The 8,685-nt window shown below is 41.4% G+C and overlaps 1 protein-coding gene across 4 annotated transcripts in view; it reads left to right on the top strand.

Moving 5' to 3' along the window:
• The first annotated feature begins 5,934 nt into the window (after window positions 1-5,934).
• The window catches only part of LOC126335209 (uncharacterized), a 99,733-nt gene continuing 96,982 nt past the window's right edge, over window positions 5,935-8,685 (top strand). For all 4 annotated transcript variants that reach the window (XR_007564825.1, XM_049998224.1, XM_049998223.1 and 1 more), the window contains exon 1: window positions 5,935-6,029. The gene's annotated coding sequence lies outside the window, so the exon portion shown is untranslated. The remainder of the gene's footprint in view (window positions 6,030-8,685) is intronic.

The raw sequence follows: 8,685 nt of genomic DNA, 5'->3' as shown, positions 1-8,685 counted from the left end.
TGGCAGAAATTAGAAGACTTTGCATCGTATCTGACATATCTCACTAATAATAACAACAGTAATACAGCGTAGCCCGCCCGGCGAGCCGTGTGGTCTAACGCACGGCTTTCCGGATTGGAAATTAGTGCCTGGTCCTCGGCACGAATCCGCCCGGGGGACTAGTGTCGAGGTCCGGTGAGCCGGCAAGTTTGTGGATTGTTTTTAGGCGGTTTTCCATCTGACTCAGCAAATGCGGGCTGGTTCCCCTTATCCCGCCTCAGCTACACTATGTCGACGATTGCTGCGCAAACAAGTTCTCCACGTACGCGTCCACACCATTACCCGACCACGCAAACATAGGGGTTACACTGGTCTGGTGTGAGACGTTCCCTGGGAGGGAGCGCGGGGGGGGGGGGGGGGGGGGGGGCGAACCGCACAGTAACCCTGAAAGAGTGGTTCGTGTGGGGCGGAGGGGTGAAGTGGACTTTGGTAGTCGTCGTGGGGTTGTGGACCACTGCGGCTGCGGCGGGGACGGAGCCTCTTCGTCGTTTCTAGGCTCCCAGTTAACATACAATGCAATACAATACAGCGTAGGCCCTACAGCAGTGTGGTAGCCATTACATAGCTACTGTCGAGCTGAGCTCTCAGTTACTTCAATTTTTGTTCTGAGGTAGATAGTGAAACAATTTGTGTTGTACTGCGGGAATTTTCATGAGTTATTTACGCACCTGTGATGTATTTGGTTGGTGCGTGAGTTCATAGCTTTTTCGTTTGAGTTGGTATTCCGGTTGCTATCGGTTTATTTATCGTATGTCATTTTTTATTTTTAGTTCTCTGTTGCTATGTGAGTTTACATATTTTCATTTTATCATTTGGACGTAGTGAATGGGACTGTAGATACGAAAAAATGGAGTGCCAAATAGAGTAATCGGAACATTTGCGACGTGAACTCTTTGAGTTCACTGAGGCTTTTTGCGGATGATGCTGTGGTATATCGAGAGGCTGTAGCAATGGAAAAGTGTACTAAAATGCAGGAGGATCTGCAGCGAGTTGACGCATGGTGCAGGGAATGGCAATTGAATCTCAATGTGTTGTTGTTGTTGTCTTCAGTCCTGAGACTGGTTTGATGCAGCTCTCCATGCTACTCTATCCTGTGCAAGCTGCTTCATCTCCCAGTACCTACTGCAACCTACATCCTTCTGAATCTGCTTAGTGTACTCATCTCTCGGTCTCCCTCTACGATTTTTACCCTCCACGCTGCCCTCCAATGCTAAATTTGTGATCCCTTGATGCCTCAAAACATGTCCTACCAACCGATCCCTTCTTCTAGTCAAGTTGTGCCACAAACTTCTCTTCTCCCCAATCCTATTCAATACTTCCTCATTAGTTATGTGATCTAACCATTTAATCTTCAGCATTCTTCTGTAGCACCACATTTCGAAAGCTTCTATTCTCTTCTTATCCAAACTAGTAATCGTCCATATTTCACTTCCATACATGGCTACACTCCAAACAAATACTTTCAGAAACGACTTCCTGATACATAAATCTATATTCGATGTTAACAAATTTCTCTTCTTCAGAAACGCTTTCCTTGCCATTGCCAGTCTACATTTTATATCCTCTCTACTTCGACCATCATCAGTTATTTTACTTCCTAAATAGCAAAACTCCTTTACTACTTTAAGTGTCTCATTTCCTAATCTAATTCCCTCAGCATCACCCGATTTAATTTGACTACATTCCATTATCCTCGTTTTGCTTTTGTTAATGTTCATCTTATATCCTCCTTTCAAGACACTGTCCATTCCGTTCAACTGCTCTTCCAAGTCCTTTGCCGTCTCTGACAGAATTACAATGTCATCGGCGAACCTCAAAGTTTTTACTTCGTCTCCATGAATTTTAATACCTACTCCAAATTTTTCTTTTGTTTCCTTTACTGCTTGCTCAATATACAGATTGAATAACATCGGGGAGAGGCTACAACCCTGTCTCACTCCTTTCCCAACCACTGCTTCCCTTTCATGCCCCTCGACTCTTATTACTGCCATCTGGTTTCTGTACAAATTATAAATAGCCTTTCGCTCCCTGTATTTTACCCCTGCCACCTTTAGAATTTGAAAAAGAGTATTCCAGTCAACATTGTCAAAAGCTTTCTCTAAGTCTACAAATGCTAGAAACGTAGGTTTGCCTTTTCTTAATCTTTCTTCTAAGTTAAGTCGTAAGGTCAGTATTGCCTCACGTGTTCCAACATTTCGACGGAATCCAAACTGATCCTCCCCGAGGTCCGCATCTACCAGTTTTTCCATTCGTGTGTACAGAATTCGCGTTAGTATTTTGCAGCCGTGGCTTATTAAACTGATAGTTCGGTAATTTTCACATCTGTCAGCACCTGCTTTCTTTGGGATTGGAATTATTATATTCTTCCTGAAGGCTGAGGGTATTTCGCCTGTCTCATACATCTTGCTCACCAGCTGGTAGAGTTTTGTCATGACTGGCTCTCCCAAGGCCGTCAGTAGTTCTAATGGAATGTTGTCTACTCCGGGGGCCTTGTTTCGACTCAGGTCTTTCAGTGCTCTGTCAAACTCTTCACGCAGTATCGTATCTCCCATTTCGTCTTCATCTTCATCCTCTTCTATTTCCATAATATTGTCCTCAAGTACATCGCCCTTGTATAAACCTTCTATATACTCCTTCCACCTTTCTGCCTTCCCTTCTTTGCTTAGAACTGGGCTGCCATCTGAGCTCTTGATATTCATACACGTGGTTCTCTTCTCTCCAAAGGTCTCTTTAATTTTCCTGTAGGCAGTATCTATCTTACCCCTAGTGAGATAAGCTTCTACATCCTTACATTTGTCCTCTAGCCATCCCTGTTTAGCCATTTTGCACTTCCTGTCGATCTCATTTTTGAGACGTTTGTATTCCTTTTTGCCTGCTTCATTTACTGCATTTTTATATTTTCTCCTTTCATCAATTAAATTCAATATTTCTTCTGTTACCCAAGGATTTCTAGCAGCCCTTGTCTTTGTACCTACTTTATCCTCTGCTGCCTTCACTACTACATCCCTCAGAGCTACCCATTCTTCTTCTACTGTATTTCTTTCCCCTATTCCTGTCAATTGTTCCCTTATGCTCTCTCTGAAACTCTGTACAACCTCTGGTTCTTTCAGTTTATCCAGGTCCCATCTCCTTAATTTCTCAGATTTTTGCAGTTTCTTCAGTTTTAATCTACAGGTCATAACCAATAGATTGTGGTCAGAATCCACATCTGCCCCTGGAAATGTCTTACAACTTAAAACCTGGTTCCTAAATCTCTGTCTTACCATTATATAATCTATCTGATACCTTTTAGTATCTCCAGGGTTCTTCCACGTATACAACCTTCTTTCATGATTCTTAAACCAAGTGTTAGCTATGATTAAGTTGTGCTCTGTGCAAAATTCTACTAGGCGGCTTCCTCTTTCATTTCTTATCCCCAATCCATATTCACCTACTATGTTTCCTTCTCTCCCTTTTCCTACACTCGAATTCCAGTCACCCATTACTATTAAATTTTCGTCTCCCTTCACTATCTGAATAATTTCTTTTATTTCATCGTACATTTCTTCAATTTCTTCATCATCTGCAGAACTAGTTGGCATATAAACTTGTACTACTGTAGTAGGTGTGGGCTTCGTATCTATCTTGGCCACAATAATGCGTTCACTATGCTGTTTGTAGTAGCTTACCCGCATTCCTATTTTCCTATTCATTATTAAACCTACTCCTGCATTACCCCTATTTGATTTTGTGTTTATAACCCTGTAGTCACATGACCAGAGGTCTTGTTCCTCCTGCCACCGAACTTCACTAATTCCCACTATATCTAACTTTAACCTATCCATTTCCCTTTTTAAATTTTCTAACCTACCTGCCCGATTAAGGGATCTGACATTCCACGCTCCGATCCGTAGAACGCCAGTTTTCTTTCTCAATCTCAATGTAGATAAGTGTAATGTGTTGCGAATACATAGAAAGAAAGATCCCTTATCATTTAGCTACAATATAGCAGGTCATCAACTACAAGCAGTTAATTCCATAAATTATCTGGGAATACGCATTAGGAGTGATTTAAAATGGAATGATCATATAAAGTTGATCGTCGGTAAAGGAGATGCCAGACTGAGATTCATTGAAAGAATCCTAAGGAAACGCAATCCGAAAACAAAGGAAGTTGGGTACAGTACGCTTGTTCGCCCACTGCTTGAATGCTGCTCAGCAGTGTTGGATCCGTACCAGATAGGGTTTGATAGAAGAGATAGAGAAGATCCAACGGAGAGCAGCGCGCTTGGTTACAGGATCATTTAGTAACCGCGAAAGTGTTACGGAGATGATAGATAAACTCCAGTGGAAGACACTGCAGGAGAGAAGCTCAGTGGCTCGGTACGGGCTTTGTTGAAGTTTCGAGAACATACCCTCACCGAGGAGTCAAGCAGTATATTGCTCCCTCCTACGTATATCTCGCAAAGAGACCACGAGGATAAAATCAGAGAGATTAGAGCATACACAGAGGCTTACCGACAATCCTTCTTTCCACGAACAATACGAGACTGGAATAGAAGGGAGAACCGATAGAGGTACTCAAGGTACCCTCCGCCGCACACCGTCAGGTGGCTTGCGGAGTATGTATGTAGATGTAGATGTATGTGTTATAGTGTGGGGAGACGTAATGTTGCATGGGCGTACTGACCTCCAAATCTTTGAACACGGTGCAACCGCCGGTCAACGTTATTGTCGCGCTTTACTCCTTCCGCTCGTACGTGTTTTCAGACGTGCTTTCGGCCTGACTTCATTTTTATGGATGGCAGTGCCCGAGCAGATCGAACAGGCCAGGTGAAAGAAATCTTGGAATGACAGGATTTTCGGCGGTTGGACTGAGCTGCCCGTTCGCCGACTTGAAGCTCATCGAGCACGTTTGGGATCCGTTAGGGAGACATATTGCAGCAAGTCGACGTGCACCAGTGACCATTCAGAAGTTGGCAGTCAAGCTGGTAGAGGTATGGAATGTCCAACCACAGTAACTCCTTACCAACGCTGTGCATGCCAGCACGTTGCAGTGCATGGATTTCAGTCAGTGGTGGTTGTACCCCCAACTAATAACCAAGTCCCGGCTTTTATAAAGTTCTTGATGTTTGGTTTGTGGGGCGCTCAAGTGCACAGTCATCAGCACCAACACAAAGTCACAATTTTTTCACAGTCCAATCTCATTCCTATCATAAATGATGATGATGAAATGATAATGACAACACAAATACTCAGTCCACGGGCAGAGAAAATCCCAAACCCGGCCAGAAATCGAATCCGGGAACCAGTGATCCAGAGGCAGCAACGCTTGCCACTAGACCACGTGCTGCGGACTTTATGTCGGTGACTTCTGTGTAACTGTTAACTTTGAATGAAACAATCATTTCTGTTCTATCTACGCGCATTTTTGCAGTTACCTTCCGTACCGTACTGTAGCAGTTGTTTCTACGTATGGTCCTAATTTCATCGCGCTACGTTACCTGGCATTGAAGTTACTTTCGTCCTTAAGGTTTGCACATCAGTGTACGTATGTAGTTATACATTTATAATTGTACTTCAGTTCGGACACTCTGTAAAACAGTGACGTCATTATTAACACTGAAACACTTGCTGAAAGTGACACTCTAAACTACATCCTTCTCGTTTCGAAGGTAGCGGCATTTGTTGAAGACCCAGGAGGGTGACAGGTGCCGAGAGAATAGTGAGGTGATAAACCGTAGTCGAGAATGACGTACAGAAGCAAGCACTCTCTTGAGAAACGAATGCTGCGCACAGAAGCAGTAGCGGACTGCTGACGTTTCCTCGCTATCGTTTGATGTTGACAGCGACTGGTGTACCAGGTGGGGGCGGAGGTGCGGTGCAGTTTATCCGGCGAGGACACGGCTCAGAGTAGCGGAGGCCACACGCAAGACTGCACGCGCTGCCGAATCACCTGGCTGAGTACTAACGGCCCTGGATGTTCATCATTTGAATACAATTCTAGCTAGGTAATTATAAGAATAAACTGATAATTCGCACTTGTTATCGCGAATAAGTTGATCTCACATAAACAGATTCTTTACTTCTGTAAATACAAATAATTATTACTTGTTGATGGCGCACAGCAACCAACCACAAATTGGTTTTAGGATACTTTATACAAAAAGTAGAGGTAGTGGCTTCGAATTTTTCACAATTTCTCATCAGACGGTTTTTCGTGCGTTCATAAAAACATTGGTTTTCTGTGATTTGCACTAGGAATACAATAACTCACAGTTCCAAACGGGCAACGAAATAGTTGCGCTACAGTTTTGTGTTGGAATGCAACTTACGTGAAATTTCCATCTGGCTCATTTGTTTTTGCAGTTTTCTTGCAATGAAATACAGTCTCAAAGATGTTTACATTTTCACAACCACATACGTTGGTTTCCATTGCAAAAACACTTTGGTTTGGTCACAATACGAATTTTCAATGTGCTCCAGATGTTTCGGTTTACAGCATACGCAAATAAATACAGAGTTTACAAAAACCATCAAAGATGCTGCAATGGAATGATACAAAGATATATAATTTTTTTGGGAAAGGAAGCCTAAATTACTGTTGTGTTCGACTGGAAAAGTATTTTACATTAAAACTAGGGCATTAAATGCAGACAGAAACGGTAAATACATTGGATTTCGTTGATTATACATTATGTTACAATTTACTAGTATTTAGCGCCATAAATGAAAGTATTATAGGTACATACAATATTTATATTGGAGTATGAAAAGTGCATTGTGGCAGTTTTTTAAGGAAAGGAGTGTTAGCCAATTCAGTCTTACTGTAGGGGGGCCTTGGAAAGATTTCCATCATGGATACATTTTACTGTTATTTATTATTAGTAGAGAAACTGATACTAACAGAAATACACACACACACAAACACACACACACAAACACACACACACACACACACACACACAAAAGCGCCTCCCCTGATAACATCATTAATGAACAGACTGAACTGACTAACACTTGTTTCATGAAAAACTTCCAGAAATTATTTTCCATACTGCAATACAAATAATGTTTGTACACCTATCTGCAGGTCGAGTATATACTTGCAATAATCGATACTATTTATGACACTAAATACTAATAAATTTTGATGTATTATCAACATCAAAGTTCAAATAGCACATAAGGATTTCACACATTTCTTGCCGACATTTATATCTCTCCCGTTATATAAAAGAAGTGTGTAATGCTATAATCCACGAAATCGCATATATTTTTCGTTTCTGTTTTCATTTAATACCCTAGATTTAATGTAAAATACTTTTTAGATCTAAGACAAGAGTAATTTAAGTTTCCTTTCCCTAAAATATGTTTTATCTTTCATATCTTTGTATCGTTGCATTACAGTGTCTTTGACACTCATGTACTTCGTAAACTATGTGTTTGTTTTTGTGATGGACATTACACGTAAGTTGAATTCCAACTCAAATCTATAGCGCAACCATTTTGGTTACACGTTTGTGACTGTGAATTATTGTTTACCCTAGGACAACTCACAGGATACCAACGTATCATTTGTTTTCATGAAAGCATTAAAAAAACTGATGATGAATTGTGAAAAATTCGAAACCGGTAATGGTACTTTTTGAAGAAAGTAACCTAAAACCAATTTTGTGGCTGGTTGCTATGCACCATCAACAGTCCGTTTCATTTAAGAGCCATCGTCTCCAAACACGTCTGTATTTGACACGACTGAAAAAAATATATTTTTTATTATTCGTAATGTAACTGACAAATAACATACTCGTAGACTAATACCGCATTTTCTTTCTTTATTTCTCGATCAGCACTGTTTCCTGTACAACCAGTGTCTGTTGCTGAGACACAGCAAGATTTGTTTTTTATAAAATAAAATGTTTGCTATGGTAGTATAGCATGGTGACTGTGGATAAGTATCAGCCGACAAACCAAGCCCAGCGGAGTGGCCGTGCGGTTTGAGGCGGTGTGTCACGGAGTGCGCTGCCCCTCTTGCCGGAAGTTCGAGTCCTCCCTCGGGCATGGGTGTATGCGTTGTTATTAGTTTAAGTTAGTGTGTAAGTCTAGGAACTGATGATCTCAGCAGTTTGGTCTCTTAAGAATTCACACACATTTTCATTTTTGAACACAAATCAAAGGTCTAGTGATCAATACTTAAAATATCACAGTATTTTTATGTCACTTATTACTTATTTTCCCTCCGGAAATGATTATTAGATGTGAAAAATGCCACTAGTCACGTTGGTTCTGAGCCTATGTTAAACTGCAGGTCCCCTTACGAGGCTTATAACTTACTGGAAAGTCATTTCAGAGGGCAAAGGATACTGCTTGCAACAATATAACGCCGAGTAAAGACATATGTCCAAACCAACCTTAGAACTGCAAGCAGCTTTATTTACAAACTACGGCCCACGGTTCTGAGCCGTATTTTGTAATAATATGCATCGAGTACATCAAGCAACTATCAGCTGAATACAAGAACGTCAACTAACGTTAAGAGCTTCCTAAAAGTGTATTTTTCTTGCTCATTAAGAAACAAGAATATTTAGGTGCATTTAATTTTAACTGTTGTTGGTGAACTCGGCCACGACTTCAGTAAAGTTTGGCGCTTACGACAGGGATAGAGTG

The sequence above is a fragment of the Schistocerca gregaria genome, chromosome 2 (assembly GCF_023897955.1).
Source record: "Schistocerca gregaria isolate iqSchGreg1 chromosome 2, iqSchGreg1.2, whole genome shotgun sequence".
Classification (NCBI taxonomy): domain Eukaryota; kingdom Metazoa; phylum Arthropoda; class Insecta; order Orthoptera; family Acrididae; genus Schistocerca; species Schistocerca gregaria.
The sequence above is the reverse complement of the archived record's forward strand: the minus strand, read 5'-3'. Positions and strand labels throughout refer to the sequence as shown.